This window comes from Triturus cristatus, chromosome 9 (genome assembly GCF_964204655.1).
Source record: "Triturus cristatus chromosome 9, aTriCri1.1, whole genome shotgun sequence".
Lineage (NCBI taxonomy): Eukaryota > Metazoa > Chordata > Amphibia > Caudata > Salamandridae > Triturus > Triturus cristatus.
The window spans coordinates 403,271,307-403,290,415 of record NC_140592.1 but is presented as its reverse complement, the minus strand read 5'-3'; positions in this window follow the sequence as shown (position 1 = coordinate 403,290,415).

Sequence of the window (19,109 nt, the reverse complement as noted above, 5' to 3'; positions counted from 1 at the left end):
GGGGTGTGGAGAGGTGTGGTCACATAAGTACTGGCGGGCACAGCAATCTCCCCCGGGAGGGAGAGGCGGGCCGAGGCGCAGCTTGAGCAAGATGCAGGTGTGCCGGGGCCTGGCGGTGGTGGCACCCCTCTCAACAGTCATTCCGAGCTGCTGTGGAAATGTGCTGGGCAGAGAGGGGTGACGGAGTGGGGCAAGAGGCCTACGGACCTGCCCGGCGGCAGCATGCGAGGGCCTGGCGCCACCGGACCTCTTCTGCTTGGGTCATGCCACTGGGGGGCATGAGCTGCCAGGGCCACTTGGCCTTCACTCTGCTGGGTAGAGTGAAAGCCTCCCGCCAGGCAGCAGGCCCTCGAGTTAGACGGTCCATGTGGGGTAGAAGCTCTTTGCTTGAAACAACAGTCAATGCTGGCCAAGCAATCCATCCCTAAATGGACCGAGAGTGCCCAATCGATCGGAGTACGGCTGGGGCTGCCCCTGGCAGGTCGCCCTGTATGGTGGATGCCGGCTTCACATCCCTGCCTGCTCCCAGGGCAAGCAGGCCCAGAGGAAAGGCCCATGGGGAAGGGGCTGAGCGGCAGGCACAGACCCGGGCCACTGGGGGCCCTGGCAGGTGGGCCTGGTGCTGCCTTCCCCGGTCTCGGAATCGGCAGACCTCACGGAGGTCTGACTGAGCAGGCTCGGAGGAAAAGGCCCATCGGGAAGGGGCTGAGAGGCAGGTGCATACCCAGACCACTAGGGGCCTCCGCGGTCAGGCCTGGGTTCTGCCTTCCCCTGTCTCAGAATCGCCAGATCTCACAGACTTCTGACTGACCCTCTCCCTAGTAATCCGGAGGAAAATTATCCCCCTTTCTTGTAATCCGTGCACACGAGGTGACAGAGGGGACACAAGGCGCAAATGTGCCTGACCTCGGGAGACCTCTCTGGTATCGGGGAGGCAAACAAGCCCTTATCGGGACTTCCAGGGAAGCCCGGCCATCTGGTCGCCCGATAGACAAGCATTGCATGCGACCAGATGGCCGAGGGTAAAGGTGCGACCAGATGGCCGGGCTTGAAAGGAAGCCATCTGGTCGCTCTGTGCCCCAACAAACAAGTGAGTGGGCACCGGGGCATGGGGGACCGGTGGCCCAGGGCCCCAGGTGGGCCCCACTCATGGAGGCTTTTAGGGGGTCCCTACAGGCCCTCTGACTCGGGGCCCACGGACAACTTGACAAGCAGGGGAGGCCTGCACAGGACCAACAGACTCCCATCCTGGGCCCTTGGTGGAGCAGCAGTCTGGGGGATGGGGCCCAGGACCGGAGCAACAAACCAGGAGCCCGCCGGGGCTCCCAGGCCCAGAGTTTAGAGGAAGCCTTCCAGGGCCTGCCGGACATCATCCCAGGTACCCCGCAGCAGGACTGAGGACAGAGCCAGGGGTGGGGAGGCCACCCTCCCTGGGGCCAGAGCTCCTGAACCCAGCCAAGCAAGAGGAAGCTCCCTGGGCACAACGGAACCCTGTCCCGGGCCTTTGGCAGAGCGGCAGGCCGGGTGACGGGGCCCAGGGACGGAGTGACCGACCCGGGCCCCTGGACCCACCCGGGGCTCCCAGGCCCACAGGCAAAGGGGAAGCCTCCCCGGGCCCGGTGGACCCCGTCCCGGGCACCCTGCCATGCAGCAGGACCGAGGACAGAGCCCAGGGTGGGGAGGCTGCCCTCCCCAGGGCCCCTGGGAGCCCCTAAACCCAGCCAAGCAGGGGGAGGCTCCCCGTGCCCACAGGACCCTATCTGTGGCAGCCTGCCACGCAGCAGTCCTGGGGACGGACCCCAGGCTGGGGCTGCGTCCTGGCCTGTCCAGCTGCCGGCTGAGGCCCACTAGGCCGAGAGGGGTTCCGAAGTACCCTGTCCCTAGTAATCCAGAGGAAAGCTCCCCTCCTTTCTGCTAACCCATGCACACCGCGAGACTCAGGGGACCCTAGGCGTGGACGCGCCTGACCTCCTGGAGCCCTGGCTGGGATCGGGAGGCAAATGAGCCCACATCAGGAATTCCAGGGTGGCCTGGCCATCTGGTCGTTACATTGGAAAGCATTGCGTGCGACCAGATGGCTGAGGGGAAAGGTGTGACCGGATGGCCAGGACCGAAAGGACGCCTGCCTGCCGAGCTTTCACGGTAGGGCTCTCGCCTGCCCTTGCAGGGCTTGGGAGCTCTGCTTCCTGGGGGGCTTGGGGACCCCGGCTGGGCCTCAGGCACGGGGAGGACCACTGGAGCTCTCGGGCCCGGACGCCCGGGGGAGGACTGCCCAGGAACCATGGAGCCCTTCCCGGGCACTCTGCCATGCGGGGGGCTGGAGGAGGGAGGCCCTGATGGTGGGGAGGTGTTGTCCTGGCCCAGCCCATCTGGTCCCTGGCTGAGAACCGCCAGCCCGGAAGGGGTGTTCCGGCATACCCTGCCCCTAGTAATCTGGAGGAAAGCTACCCCTCTTTCTGAGAACCCGTGCACACTACGAGAGGGGACCCTAGGCCTGGACGTGCCCGACTTCCTGGAGCCCTGGCTGGGATCAGGGAGGCAATTGAGCCCCCATTGGGACTTCCAGGGCAGCCCGTCCATCTGGTCACCCCATTGGAAGGCATGGCGTGTGACCAGATGGCCGAGGGGAAAGGTGCGACCAGATGGCCGGGACCGAATGGACGCCCTCCCCCCCGAGCCGAGCCTTCACGGTAGGGCTCCCGCCTGCCCTTGCAGGGCTCGGGGGTCCGCTTCCTGGGGGCTCGGGACCCCAGCTGAGCCTCAGGCATGGAGAGGACCCCCAGAGCTCTTGGACCCAGACGCCCGGCAGAGGACTGCCCAGGAACCATGGAGCCCTTCCCGGGCACTTTGCCATGTGGCGGGCCGAAGGAGGGAGCTCTGGACGATGGGGAGGTGTTGTCCGGGCCCAGCCCATCTGGTCCCCGGCTGAGAACCGCCAGCCCAGGAGGGGTGTTCCGGCACACCCTTCCCCAAGTAATCTGGAGGATAGCTACCCCTCTTTCTCGGAACCTATGTGCACCGAGAGACTCAGGGGACCCTAGGCCTGGACATGCCAGACCTCCTAGAGCCCTGGCTGGGATCGGGGAGGCAAATGAGCCCCCATCGGGACTTCCAGGGCAGCCCGGCCATCTGGTCGCCCCATTGGAAAGCATGGCGTGCGACCAGATGGCTGAGAGGGAAGGTGGGACCAGATGGCTGGGACCGAAAGGACTCCCGTTCCGAGCCGAACCTTCACGGCAGGTCCACCTCCTGCCTTTGCAGGGCTCGGGGGCTCTGCTTCGTGGGGGGCTCGGGGACCCCGGCTGGGCCTCAGGCACGGGGAGGACCACTGGAGCTCTTGGGCCCGTACGCATGGGGAGGACTTCCCAGGATCCATGGAGCCCTTCCTGGGCACTTTGCCAAACCGTGGGCTGGAGGAGGGAGCCCCCAGACGGAGGGGAGGTGTTGTCCGGGCATAGCCCATCTGGTCACCAGCAAAGAACCGCCGGTACCAAGGAGGGGTGTTCTGGCATACCCTGCACCTAGTAATCTGGAGGAAAGCTACCCCTCTTTCTGGTAACCCGTGGATACAGAGTGACGGGGGGACCCAGGGCACAGAGGTGCCCGACCTCCTGGAGCCCTGGCTGGGATCGGGGAGGCAAATGAGCCCCCATCGGGACTTCCAGGGCAGCCCGGCCATCTGGTTACCCATTGGAAAGCATTGCGGGCAACCAGATGGCAGAGGGGTAAAAGGTGTGACCAGATGGCCGGGACCAAACGGATGCCCATCTGCCCACTCCGAGCGGAGCCATCGCTGTAGGTCTCCCACCTGCCCTTGCAGGGCTCTGGGGCTCTGCACTTGGGACCCTTGTCCCAGGCAGACGGACCCTTGGCAGGCCGCAGGACGGGGGCTCCCACACCCCAGGCCCTGACCAAAACCCAAGCCATGGGGCCAGTCCCTGCTTCTCAGCCCTGCCATGCCGGGGAGATCGGGGAGCCTGCCCGGGCATGAGGGACCCCTGTCCCGGGCACACAGACCCTCGGCTGGCCGCAGGACACGGGTTCATGTTCCACACATTTTTTATCCATAATTCCGCGTAGTGGCGTTATGCCAACTCTGCCCAGCCCTAGTTGCTATACAATTGATGATGATCCTACTGAGATGTCACTATAGACAGTGTACCTGCACATGACTCCTTGAAGCAGATCTGTTTTGCTGACTGGAGGCTCTTTAAGAATTTTTGTGGGGTGTAGGTTTTAATGAGGATCTTCCTAGCCTGGGACAATGTGCTGGACTCCTACAATATTGTGGGCACGTTTTTTCCACCGCTTTACCGCTGCTGTGACACGACCTCCACAACTGGGCTAGATGCCATAATTTCAATGGAGATGGGTGCCCCCATGCTGAGGTGACAATGTACCTACGTGCAAGACATGGGTACTTTGACTGTGGTACATGTTCCTGCCTCCACCAGGGTGTCAGATTCAGACAGGACACATGTTTCAGCGCGACTGTTGTGTGGTGTTGTTGTACAGGGGTTAAATGCAGGGAGATGTTTTGACATCTCTTGTGTTAACCGCGACGGCATCTTATCTGCTGGTTGTGGATCAGGTACAGCAGCGGCAGGGCTTGTAGAACAGGATCTATGACAGGCAGGAACGTGTAGAGGTATCTCAGACTTGAGTTTCTCTCTCCACAGCTGTGCTTCCGCCATCTCTGATGAGCTGGTTTTTCTGCCACGTTCTGTTCAGCTGTTTGACGCATCGTGATCTGTTTGATGGTCGGAACGTCATTCCCCACTGCAGGCTTTCACTTTTGGATCTCTCCGGCACCGTAGCGGAACAAACTTTCTGACGGATCCTGAAACACAGTGACGGCCAGAAAAAGGGCTTTCTTTTCCCATTGTAATCTGGCTGTGATTACCACTTCAGAAGTAACTAAATGGAAGTTCTCCACCAGCACTGGAAGGTGCCTATGACCACCATCGTTATCAGCCCCTTAGTTCAGTGTTTAATGTCCATTGCCAAGAAACCATACCTTCACTACACACCATTGTGTATATCCGGAATATCCAATACCTTCTTTCTATTGAGGATGGATGAAACAAGGGATATGAAATCTCTCTTATGTGATTTAAATTAATATCACAGAGAATCTCAATATGGATAGTGGGATGAAGCCTAAGTCTAAATTCATTCCCATGACAGCATATCACCGCAACATTGATGTATTTTACGACAAGGTATCAGACGACCTATATCCGCTTGCTATTACAGCCAAATATGGGCCTCAATTGCATCACAACCTATCACTCAATGAAAGACAGGCATTGATGAGGCTAAGAAATGATGATGATATTGTAATCCGTGAGGCCGACAAGGGTGGCAATATAGTCATCATGAATAAAATGGACTATATGAATGAGACTGATCGTCAACTCCGTGACAAGTTCTGTTGCGAACCCATTGGAATGAATCCCACCAAGGAATTGACCTTACTCATGAATTTCAAATTGAGTGACTGGAGAGATGTGTGCTTGCTAACCAATGACGAATATCGTTACCTTAGGGTAGGGCAGGCTAAGTATCCCTGTACATATGTATTACCTAAAGTCCATAAAGAGGGCCCTTTTGCCCCAGGGCGGCCCATCATTTTGGGTATGGGGTCTCCTACTGAACGAATGTCAGTTTGTCAATATGAGACTTCAGAAATATGTGCTGAATCTGACGTCTGACATTAAAGAAAGCAAAGATATATTGACAAAATGTAAGGACTTAGCGTGGTCCAATGACTTACAGTTTGTCACTTTTGATGTGATGAGTTTGTATACGTGCATTCAAAATACGTTTGGACTTTTGGCAGCACAGTTGTACTTAGACAAGGAGGGAGCAGACCATTTTGAGTACAACAATATGATATTCAACATGATGGATTTGATCCTGACCAATAACTTTTGTCTACGTAATGGACAGTGGTTCGATCAAATTCGAGGAACAGCTATGCGTTCCCGGTTTGCTCCTTCTTATGCCTGCCTCTTTATGGGGTCGTATGAGATGGAGCATGCCTGTGGTAAATGTGCCTCCCCTTGGACTGAACACATAATCTTTGGGGGGACGTACATTAATTATATCATTTGTTTTTGGACTGGGTCAGATGAGGCTCTCCTAGGATATTTTGCCTTCTTGAATGATAATCCCTATAAGGTCAAACTGACTATGGCCCATCATAAAGAAAAAATGAATTTCCCAGACCTCCATTTTTACGTCAGGGATAGTGTGGTACAAAGCACACTGTTCCGTAAGGAAACAGCATGTAACAGGGTCCTCCATGTATCCAGCGCACACACAAGATCATTTATCAAAAATATTCCCTATGGAGAAATGGCCCGTGTGAGATGGAATTGTAGTGAGGATTATACATTCCAAGCCAATACTCAGGATACCAAAAGACGTTTCCGTAAAAGAGGGTATGAAATGAAGGTACTTAATGACGAAGAAGCAAGGTTGCAATGGTTGAAAAGGGATGCAACTTTATTGAGTAACTCACGATCCAAAAAAAGGGAGGACAAAAAAGGAAAAATTATATTTGTTACCAAATATACCACTTACAGTGATTGGATTTTTAAAATTCTAAGGAAGAATTGGCATTTGATAATGAACGTTCCAGGCTTGCAAAGCTCCCAGAATCAATGCCCCTCTATTACTTACAGAAGGGGCACAACCCTAAGGGATACACTGTGCCGCAGTTACATTACATCTATACAAGGAAGAAAAGAGAATATGTGGTTACCACCCAAACCTGGGGATTCCATTCTGAATGGATATACCAGATTCCCATATGCCCAGACATTACAAAGCTGTCCACCCTAATGATTCTAGTTTTTGGTTATATGAAATAGACCATTTTGCTATGGGTAAGAGGGTGATTTACTTTTAAGACAAACGGAGGCAAAGTGGATTTGTTATTTGCGGGCAAACACTCATGGACATAGCACTAATAATGAATTCCATCATTTTTTTAGTGGCGAGATATTTGTCCTATGGAATGGTCTACTTCTTCTTCCTTGAGATTTGATGCCTTGGTCTGTGATTTCTCTCTTTTGTTTCTCTGTGTCCTTGACCTAACCCTGGATACAATGCATCCCTCATTTTATGGAATCCTACTCAGTGTTAACTTAAAATTATTTTGTGAACACGCATTAATAACCATCTTCAGAGGGTTTTTGAATTTTGCTTTCTTTAGAATAATGAAAATAGAAATGAAAATAGGAACATAAAGATCTTGCCTTGTATGGACCATGGATTATTGCTTACTGAATGCGGATACCGGTCTTGATATATCTGGTTACTCCCATGCATGATTAGAGTTGGGTTCCATAGAGGTGGATGGATACACACTTTATAACAATAGTTGGTTACACCTCTTCCCTTTTATTAATTGGACCGTATGACCCTGCCCCTTGGTGGTTCTTGTTATTTTTATTTTTATTTTTAATTAATTCTTTATTTCGGCCAATTTGGCCATAAAAGACACATGTATATAAAAAAACAGAGAATCATAATAACATACATGCAGCAACACTTTAAAACAGTAAGTTTAAAAAATGTAATACAAGGATTAATTTTCATCTACTCAATTTAAAACACATTTCATTTTAGGAACAGATTTTTATAAGCATATACAAAGGTCCTACTCAGAGTATCTGACCCATTTTCCTGCGAATAATATACACAGAGTAAAGGAACCTGCTTATGCTAAATACAATAAACTGGGTTGTATTGCTTTTTATAATCCTGTATGCTGTAAAACAGGATCTAGTTCCTAGGAGAGTACACATGGGTTTTAGCCATTTCTTTCGAGCCTTCAGGTAGGCACTACATCCAAACAACATGTGAACCTCATCCTCCGTACAGGAGTTTAAGCACATAGGACACCACCTTATTTTGACTTTTGCTTTTGACTGCTTGGATGACCGGTTAAAGTCTTTCAAAAATTATTTTTATTGAATATATACTATAGGATTGTTGCTACACAGTTAGGCCTTGTTGTACTAAAAAGCCAAATACTATAAGATTGTCCCTATATCTAGTGACATGTACTGTACTGGGGACACATACTTGTTGCATATATATATATATATATTCACTGAAAAAACCATAGGTTTCCGAGACGTTATAGTTAGAAATTAGCATTTAAAAAACCTTAGAAATTCACAGAAAAAAACATAGGTTTCAGGGGGATTATAGTTAGCTGGACATTTCACAAAAACATAGCAATTTCTCCGTTATAGTTAGTTCTGCTAACTATAACTTGCGTGCCCGCAATGCACTGCTGATGATGACACATATTACATCATTCATGACATGGTCAGTGACATCACTGATGGCATCACTGATGACATCTCACATGACATCACTGATGACATCACTGATGGCATCATCCAGTGAATGTGGTTTAGTTTGAAATTTAAATATGTATTATATTTATACCAATCTGTATTGAAGATTGAGTGGATATATAACTGTCTGGATGGAGGATTTAGTAGCTGTCTGACTGTCTGTTTAAGTGAGTAATTAAAAGTGTCTCACTTAATACATGGATTAGTAACTAAATTATGTGAATGTGTGCATCACTGTCTCTGTTGTTGTATAACATGCTGCATCAGTTGGTCACTAACTACATGAGTGTGTATATTAGTTATTGATTAATTGGGTGAGTATTTGTATGGGACACTGAGTTTGTTTGTGGTTGGATGGGGTGTGTGTAATTCTATGCATAGATCTGTGAATGGTTGATTGACTAGGTGTATAGGTTTAAGAGTGCATGTGGAAACAGTTGTTTGGGTGACTGAGTGTATTTATTTGTGTGTTGGTGAGTGAATATATGTTTTAGGTGTATGTGAGGAAGTTGAGGATATCACCCCGCCAATGCCCCCAAGTCAATCTCCTAACCTAGCGAGGATGTCATGTTCCGACCGGACCATAGCCAGGAAGGGGTTAAATATATCTAGCCCTTCTCACCCACAGGACCGTGAATGCCGCCTTCTAGACGGCTGCCAATCATAAAGCGCCGCATGGACTCAGGAGGCGGGGACTCCTAGTGAAAATGCGGAAGACGCAGGAAAAAGGACGCCCGGGTCGAGAACACCTGAGGAGGAAGTGAAAGCAATCGCAGGGACGACCGGAGGAAGCCAGAATCCCGCAGACGAGGGAATCCAGCCAGACGAGGAAGGAGGCGGCGCTGATAGGGAGGAATGGTCCGAAGAGTGGTGGACACCCCCGGAGGATGCTTCTATACCGCCGCAGCTCCGGAGAGCTGTGGCCATTGTGGTACATGGAACAGGGCAGGGCTCAGAACAGGGAAGGGAGGGGGGAGGCGAGTCCACGGGACTCCAGGGACCCAGCACAGAATAAGCGGGCACACTTCCCTCGTATCCCCTCATGAGTCCTATCACCCCCCCTTTTGTTTTTGCACTCCTGCACATCCATATTGCCTGAAACCCTGCGCACATCCATAACAAAGACCACCCTATAGTTAGAAAACGGTTGTCTGTGTTCACGGAGAGCTGAGAATTCTCCTGAGTCTATAAGGAGACAAAAATATGGTCTTACCTGAAGGAAAGGTCCCTCTTGCGTAGTTGCGGTTGCAACGTAAACCTGTCCCTTTAATATTCTAACCCGTCCTGATTAATCCTCTACACCAACATTTTCTTTCTTTTGGCACCTTCCTACTCCGGTGGTGGGACGTGAGATATCTCACGTTATCGGTTACTTCCAAGACAGACTTTTATTGACTGCCTTTTCTCTCCTCTCTTTCGATTTCCGCCTACTCCGGGGAAAGTGCCACCTCATCGCCCCCACAAGGAAAGGAAGACCCACCAGCAACACCTGAAAATAGAAGACGCCCATACCCACAGATTACCAGATTTTTTTGTTTTGTTCTTGGACTTTTTTTTGTTGTTCCCAAATAAATTATGCCATCATTTAGTCTCACATAAGCCATTCTCGTTTTGTTTTCCGCCTTTCCCTCTCACATTGTACATCTTCAACAAAGTAAAAAAATAAAAGGCATTGTATGTGAGAGTTGGTGTATATAAATAAGTATATATAAGAGTCAGTGATTGTGAGAGTAACTATATGAATGAGTGTATAATTATAATGGTGATTTTTTAACATATTAACTATGAGTTACTATGTGTTTGAATACATGAGGTGTTGTGTGTATAATTGTGTAAGTGAGTAAATGTATGTGTGATTAATTTTTTTCATGAGTGAGTAAGATGACTGCATAACCGACTAAGATGACTGCTGATGTGTCAATGTCTATATATGTGTATAAGTGCATTCGATAGTGTTCTATTAATTAGTGACTGCATGTATAAGTGATTCTGTTGTTGAATGGGTAGTTGTGTGTGTAGACTTAGGAATCATTGAGTGGGTACGTAGTAACTGGTATTGGAGTGTCAATGGTTTCAAATATGGTACTCTGTATTTTACAGGGAGTGATGAAAGGTTATACTAGTCTATGATGAGGTGTATCAGATTGTCATGAGGATGATGTCATCAGTGATGTCATTTGTGATGTCATTTGTGATGTCATCAGTGATGTCACTGACCATGTCATGAATGATGTAATATGTGACATCATCAGCAGTGCATTGCGGGCACGCGAGTTATAGTTAGCAGAACTAACTATAACGGAGGAATTTCTATGGTTTTGTATGAGTGAAATGTCCAGCTAACTATAACACCCCTGAAACCTATGTTTTTTTCTGTGAATTTCTAAAGTTTTTTAAAATGCTAAATTCTAACTATAACGTCTATGAAACCTATGGTTTTTTCAGTGAATCTCAAAGTTTTTTAAATGCTAATTTCTAACTATAACGTCTCTGAAACCTGTGGTTTTTTCAGTGAATTTCAAAGGTTTTTTAAATGCTAATTTTTAAGTGTAATAGTAGTTATACCTATTTTTTTGTACTGATTTTCTAGTTTTTTAACTGTTTATTTATAAATATTTTATTCATTAAATAACATTATATATTTTTCTGAAAATTGCAAAACTAAAATGTAAAAAAGTTAAAACTGAAATATTGTTTAATTTTTTTGTTTTATTTTTTTATTTTAATAGATTTATATTATTTTCTTTAAAAAAAAATCAATTTTTTGGGGGAGTTGCGCCACCAAAGCGTACATATCACGGTGGGTGCGCGGATTCTAGCTGCCATTTTAGAAACATCGTGAAGGATCCGCGTACGGTCTGCGACGGCTGCGTGTTTTTCAGTTACATCATATACATTTAATATTACTTGATGTGTGCGATTGGTATGCGAACCGTCTGTGACTCCTGCGCATTCGCGACACATGCGCATTACGGTACACGATGCTTGCGCAGTGGCGGGTCCCGCGTGACACCACATACATGCTGGGGCGAGCTGGGTGCGCGACTCCCGCGAAATTATTTTATGTTCTAAAATGATATGTATGTGTGTTTAATATATATATTAGGGCAAGAGACTATCTAAGATATTCATAAAAATATTATATTTTCACTTATAATAAACGTATATTATTTTTAAATATATTTTAGCAAAGTCGCGTCCGGTGCGTGCTTCGTGAGCGCAGAATGCGCGGATCCCATGTGACCTCAAAAAAAAGATTTTATTGGTTCATAACATTTCCCACTGTAACTATTGAAGGACCCCACCCATTTTATTCATTCTTGTTGGAGCATCTTTAGAGAGACATCTCTTTTCCTACAAGAACCCTTTTTGCTTGTTTTTTTTGGTGTTTTTCAAAAAATATCAAACAAAATGGCATCTGGACAGCAGCAGAAGCAGGAGGAAATATCTTCTGAAGAATTCTTGCAGGAGGCAACACGACCACAGAGGCCGGAATTTGTCGTGTGGAAATTCTTCACTTTTCCACCTGGAGAGAAAAAAGTAAATGCGAGAAAGGTGACGTGCAAAATTTGTGACCGAGTCCTGTTAAGAGGCAGTGAAAAAAAAATACTCTTGTTGCACTGCTTCTATGTACAAGCATCTCCGGACTACACATCCTCTCAATCTTGCTTGGGAGGAAATGAGGCGAGCTGCTTTGAACCCCTCACCTGCTGTGGCAAGTACATTTGGAGCGTCCTCAGGAACACCTGCAATGGACATTAGGCCAGAATCGCCTTTCTCAAGCAACACTGCGTGAAGTGTAAGAAACGTATACACTTCGGTGAGCAGTCGGTGGACGCAGTTTGTGCTGCGCAACGCAACCATCGTTTTTAATTTTTTTGTTTTTGGAATGATAAGTAATTCCAAATGTTTCCTGTTTTATTCGTTCTTTTTTTGTTCATTTTTTGAAAAAACTACAAAATTGTTCTAAAAATAAAAATACAAAAGAAAAAAGAAGAAAAAAAAAGTTCTTATCAGAACTACCGTACCTGGTTACAGAAAGAACTATAATGGCAAGCTAATGACTGAAAGTTTGGTTGAATATATGTATACAGCATGATTGACTGAAAGAATGCATTAGTAGTGTATGGTGAATTTATAGGTGAAGATTTATGAGGAAGTTCTGCAGCGTGACACTGCAAGCTCTTTAGCTGCACTGCACTGTGGCACTTCCGAAGCATATGGATGTGATATATGTACATGAATATGTTGCAACTCTGTGCTTCCCTCTGCACTGCTGCACAAACTGCAGCCATGCGGTGACACAGGCACCCTTGCACCATGGTGCAAGGATGTCTATGTCCTGTGGAGATTGTTTTTGTGCAGGAAGAGACACCTTCCTGCACAAAAAAAATCAGTAAAGGCATTTTCCTTTTTCAATGTGTGCTGTGGAATGCAGCATGCATTGAAAGAGGAAAAAATGAGGAGAAATGAAAACAATTCTCCTCGTTGTGCCTTGCTACACCAACTCCAGGATGGTGCAGCATTCACACACATCTCCAGATTTACGATTTCTCAGTAATCTGGAGAGGTGTCTTGTTCTATGGGTGTTGCGTGGGAACACCCACAGCAACACCTATGGAACGCCCCTTCAATGCAAAGTTCTGTGTATGAAGGGGTCATATTTACAAGGAGAGGAATGCAGGGTGGCTTTTCCTCTCCTTGTAAATATGAAGTAGTGCCTGGTGCCATCACTACGTTACAAAAAGTGACGTACTGGTGGTGCAAGGTGCTTGTAAATCTGCCCCATAAGTGCTTAGGTATTGGCAGACTGATACAATAAGAACATCGTGCTGGATGGGTGATTGATGAATTGCATGAGACTGACAGGAGGTATCCTACGCTGCAAGGGTACTACTTCAGTATTTAATGGAGTGGACCAATAGTATGTATCTGCTAAGAGATTTGTGTGGATTATGCACAGAATATTTTATGTGTACTTATGTTGGTGCCTATGTCATTTTATAAGAGTACCACTAGTAACTGAAATGATGACAGTTCTGCAAACAGAGTGAACACTTAATTTAGAAGTGCTTACGTATTGGTGGAGTGATAGGATAAGTAGATAGTGGTAGATAAGTGATTAAAGAAGTGCATGGGACAGATTGGACGATTCCGACACTGCATGAGTACTAACTGGGTATTTAGAAGAGTGTATCAATAGTATGTAGCTAGTTAGAGGTCTGCTTGGATAGTACACAACATATTATAGCTGTACTTGTGTTAGTAGCTAGGACATTCCATAAGTTCATGACTAGTAACTAGAATAATTACAGCATTACAAACAGAGTGTATAGTGAATTTATAAGTGCTTAGGTATTGGTGGAGTGATAGGATACATAGCTAGTGCTGGATGGGTGAATGGAGAAGTGCATGGGACAGACAGAAGGACTCCTAGACTGCATAGGTACTAACTGGGTATTTAGAAGAGCGTATCAATTGTATGTAGCTGGTTAGAGGTCTGCATGCATAGTGCACAGAATATTGTAGCTGTACTAGTATTGGTGTCTATGGTTTTGAGAATGGTAGTCTGTATTTTAGGGTGTGAGGAGGTGCATCAGATGATCACGTGGATGATGTCATGAGTGATGTCATTTGAGATGCCATCAGTGATGTCATCAGTGATGTCACTGACCATGTCATGAGTGATGTAATAGGCTATGTCATCAGCAGTGCATTGTGGGGGCGCGAGTTATAGTTAGCACAACTAACTATAACAGCTGAATTTCTCTCGTCTTGTACAAGTGAAATGTCCAACTAACTATGACATCCATGAAACCTGTGGTTTTTTCAGTGAATTTCTGAGGTTTTTTAAATGCTAATTTCTAACTATAATGTCCCTGAAACTTGCGGTTTTTTTCAGTGAATTTTATATATATGTATTTAATCTCCTCTCACTCTTACAAGGAAGGATTCAGCACTCAGGTTGTAGTTTGGAAGTATTTAATCTGCATCGTCCGAACCTTGATAACGATACAAGACGTCCTTGTAGCATCCTTATTTAAATGTACAAATGCCTAAAGTTGGCAACATTAACAAAGGACTACATATTACTTTAATCCAAAATGCTGGCGGCCATATTGGCCTGGTCACGATGTGAAAATTCAGGAATTGATACAATAAAGAAAAGAAAACAAGTGTTAATATGCACACAATCTCATTTCAGCATATCTTGCCCCGTGACCGCCATACCTGTATGTTCGTCAACGTGACTTATTCATAATAAGCATACTTAGGATTGCAAATATCAACATAAACAATGGGATACACATTACTTTAAAGTTGAAGGCTATCGGCCATATTAATCTGGGAACGTTGTGTATTATAATGGTTCTTACACGAAAGAAAAGAGAAAAAGGGGTGTTAATACACATACACTATCCCTAAATAAAGTTCTAGCGATTATAGTTCCATTCACAGCTCATTTGAGATGTCATGAGTGATGTCATGAGTGATGTAACTGACCATGTCATGAATAATGTAATGTCTGAGGTCATTAGCAGCACATTGCGGGGGCATAAGTTATACTTAGCTCAGGTAACTATAACTGCTGAATTTCACTGGTTGTGTATGAGTGAAATCTGAGTCTAACTATACTGTCCTTGTAATCTTTGTTTTTTTCAGCAAATTTCTAGTTTTTTTTTAACGTGAAGTAAGATGCATATCACAATGGATGGTGGGGGGTTGGAAGCAGGGCCTGGCATTGTGCTGCCCCCACCCAAGTATGCTGCTCCTGCCTTCCCTCCTCCTAGCCATCCATTGTCCAAGTCCATGTCCCTGCTCCCTTATTACAGCCCTGTGTGACCGTTGTTCTGCCACTGGCCTTCCTGCCTTCTCTGAACAGTTAGCTTGCTGCCCCATCCACCTCCTCCCTATCCTCTGTTGCCTGAATCCATGAACTAGCCTCCTCCCTCCCGCCATGCATGGTCTGATGTGCTGTCACGCCCCTCCATTTAGCATGATGTACCAGTCCACTCTTCCTGCCCTCCATTACCCAATTCTATGCCCCATCATTGACCTCCTGCTTAGCCTCTGTGCTTAGCTTGCTGGCCCTATTCTCCTTCCCCCTGCCCTCCGATGTCTTTGTGCATGCCCCTGCTCCATCCTTTTTGCCCACCATGTTCAAATCAAATACCGCCCATTTGGGGATTAAAAACATTGTATGTTTCCTGGCTGAATCGGGTCTGTTGGCATGTATGGTTGTACTACCATTGCCTCTTTCTTCTGCCAACAATGGTCTAATATATTGCCACAGCCTCTCTTGCCAGTCCTGTATTGTTGGTTTGTTGCCCCTGCCCCCATTTCCACTGCCCTCCATAGTCTGTTGTGCTGCCACTGCCCTTCCTGTCTGCCCAGTGTGGTCAAATTGTTGCCTCTGCACCCTCCTACCTGCCTTCAATTTTCAGAGTCTGTGCCCCTGGCCTCTGCCTCTCAACAGTATCCTAATGAACAACCAGATTGCTAACATTCTATATTTATTACAAAAGTGTGGAACGCCTGACGTCATCTTGATGTAATCAAAACTGTAGTACCTAGAGCATTTCCTTTAGAAATTACATATATGAGAGGGTCTTATTTGCATCAAAATTAGGGTTAGTGCTCTAAAAAACTAAAATGAGGACATATTTTCTGAGTTTTCAAATAGCGACAAAGCACTTTTAAATATTTGTTATCTTTATGTTTTTTTATCCAGTTGACCACTTGATTAAATGTTGCACTTAGGGGAGAGGATGTGGTGTTACTTACAGAGCTGCAGACTTTGCAACTGGGGAACCAGGTTGGAGTTTCTGCTTCAGCTCGACATTCTGTGATTCTGGTCAAATCACTTAATCTTCCCATGTCTACAACCAAAATGAATTTGTTCTTATGTGATGTAACCAATGGTCATGTAAAGCACTCCAATACCTGAAAAGTCTGCACTATATAAAACTGCAAAAACACAAAAAATAAAAATTGTTTTGCACACTTCTGTCATTGGGCTACATGTGGGCTACATCTGGGTGATATTTGTGCTACATTTGGGCTCTTTTGTCTCTGGTGGCCATCTTGGGAGATTTATTTGTTATGAAGTTTCCTAATTTCCTCATTTACTGCAGTCTCCTCAGTAGGAAATACTTTCAGTTTTTTACTTTGATTCCATCAAGAAGGTATTCAGATATGTCACACATTTGCCATAAATTCTGAATGTTAGCACTCTATTTCTTCAGCACTAATCGTAATTTCTATGGCAAAATGAAGCCCCTCATTGTGTTCTTTTTTTAAATTAAATGTTTTAAGTGTTACCAGTTTATTCCAATCAAGATGGACTTCAGGTGTGCCATACTTTTGTCATAAGTAAGACTTAGCGCTCTAGTTGTTCTTTAGAACATTCTGGGACATTCTGTCATTGGGCTATACTTGGGCTACATCTGGGTGATATTTGTGCTACATTTGGGCTCCTTTGTCTCTGGTGGCCATCTTGGGAGACTTATTTGTTATAAAGTTTCCTAATTTCCTCATTTACTACAGTCTCCTTAGTAGGAAATACTTTCAGTTTTTTACTTTGATTCCATCAAGAAGGCATTCAGATGTGTCACACATTTGCCATAAATTCTGAATGATAGCACTCTAGTTGCTTATTAGATCACTGTAGTAAAGCAACTGCTCACCAGGGAAGTCTGCTGCTGGTATTGAAAGTGCATGTTTCAGTCTGCATGTCAGAATGTTTTAATGAAATAGAAGAGGATTTGAGAAGTCACTCAAAATGTGCCCTAATTTTTCTTTCTGCAGCACTATTCATACTTTCTATGGCAACATGAGCCCCATCATTATGTTCCTTTTTAAATTAAATGTTTTAAGTGTTATCAGTTAATTCCAATCAAGATGGCTTCAGGTGTACCATAGTTTTGTCATAAGTTAGACTGTTAGCACTCTAGTTGTTCTTTAGAACACTCTGGGAAGCTGCAGTAGAACACAAAGGAATCAACTGACAGTCTCTGCCCTTGTTGATTGTACATGTTTTACTGAGAATGTCAGACTTCATTATCACATGACAGAGAAAAATAATGTGAATTTAAGGAAAATATGCTCTCAGTTTAGCTTATAGATCACCTTCCAAACCTCTGTGGGAAAAGCATGAGGAAATAGTTTTCTCTCAAACATGATTCATGATATCCCAGCAGAAGGCTTTTTCACATGGCAAAATCACCTTAGAACACACCACAATTCCTAAAATGAGTATTGTACCATCAACAAATGATTTATAATGTGGCTAAAGTCTTAAAACCTTCTATTAACTGCAATGCTTTTTAATGAGATGCTATCATGTATATTGATCCCAAGATGGCTGCCAACACTTCTTGGATGAAGTGCTGACAGCCAATCAGAACTCACAATAAGATGTGTGGTTAGGCTCCACCCAGATATTGAAACTTTTTCTTTTTCTAATTTCTCATGAACTACTGAACGGATTTACACCATCTAACAAAAATGTCTGTTTCTGAACGAAGGGCTACCATTTTGCCAAATTTGGTGTAATTCCATTCGGCAGTTCGGGCTATAGCCTTGTCTAAAGTTTCCTATGGAAAATTGCATGGAGAAAACATGTTTTGGGACTCCCCCTTTTTTTCAGCCCCCGCTTGCCGAATCACCCTGAAACTTTAAGGATAGGAGCAGACCGGAGCGCCCCACGAGTTTTGAAAATTTCGTGAAGATTCGTCAATCGGCGCTAAAGTTATTGGGACTAGAATGTTGCGATTTCCTATCGTAACTCGGTCCTAACTATAACTACCTACTGGCGACGGCCAGTAGGTAATATATAGGTGGACAACTGTAAGATGGTCCCTATACTAAATAATAAATACTGCACTAAGGATACATGCTTGTCTTTACATATAAGCAGGTTGACTACTGTATATATATATTTTTGGGATCTCACCCTACGTATCCTCGGTTGGGTCGGTAATTGGTTCTTTGGTTTAATATAGCGTTCTGCATTTATTATTATCACTTTTATATTGACTCTATTATTCAATTCAAAAACGTTATTCAGTCTTAAAACCAATAGACCATAAAAGTACATAAAAGAATAATGTGCAAAACTGTAAACACACATGAGAATTAAAAATAGTCATAAAATGAGAATATTTAAAAAAGCATAAAGGACTTTTGAGGTACGGAACAAACACGTCAGATGATACATCTAATATCCATGCTTAAATGAGCAACATGACCATAAAAATTCATAAAAATATTCCACATAGCTGTTTGGCGAGATATGTCAGGAAATACAAAACATATCGGAATTAAAAGGGGAACCTAAGATGCGAAATGTGATCGATTTGTAGGGCACCGTTACCAAATGGGAGTTGGAAGGTACAATTAAAAAGGAGGAAGGAGGGATAGCAGGAGAACAAAAACCTCCAGTAGGGTCCATGATGCGCTCCTACTGTCCCCAAGTAATGGACCCGGTGCATCTACCATGTTCAGTGTATTATGCCATGCTGCGCGTGACATTCTATCGGACTAGGCCGACATAATGCGTCTAGCCCTAAGTGCTGCTTTCAGGAAGGCACAGACAAAAAAGACAATTTCAGGGAAGCACAAGGATTGTAAATGGAGGAGAGCAGGTCTGCAGTGACAAAGGCCTAGCCTCCTTAATAAAGTTATCAGAAAGTGCTTTGGACTCAACTGTGTAAATTGCAAAAGAACGTA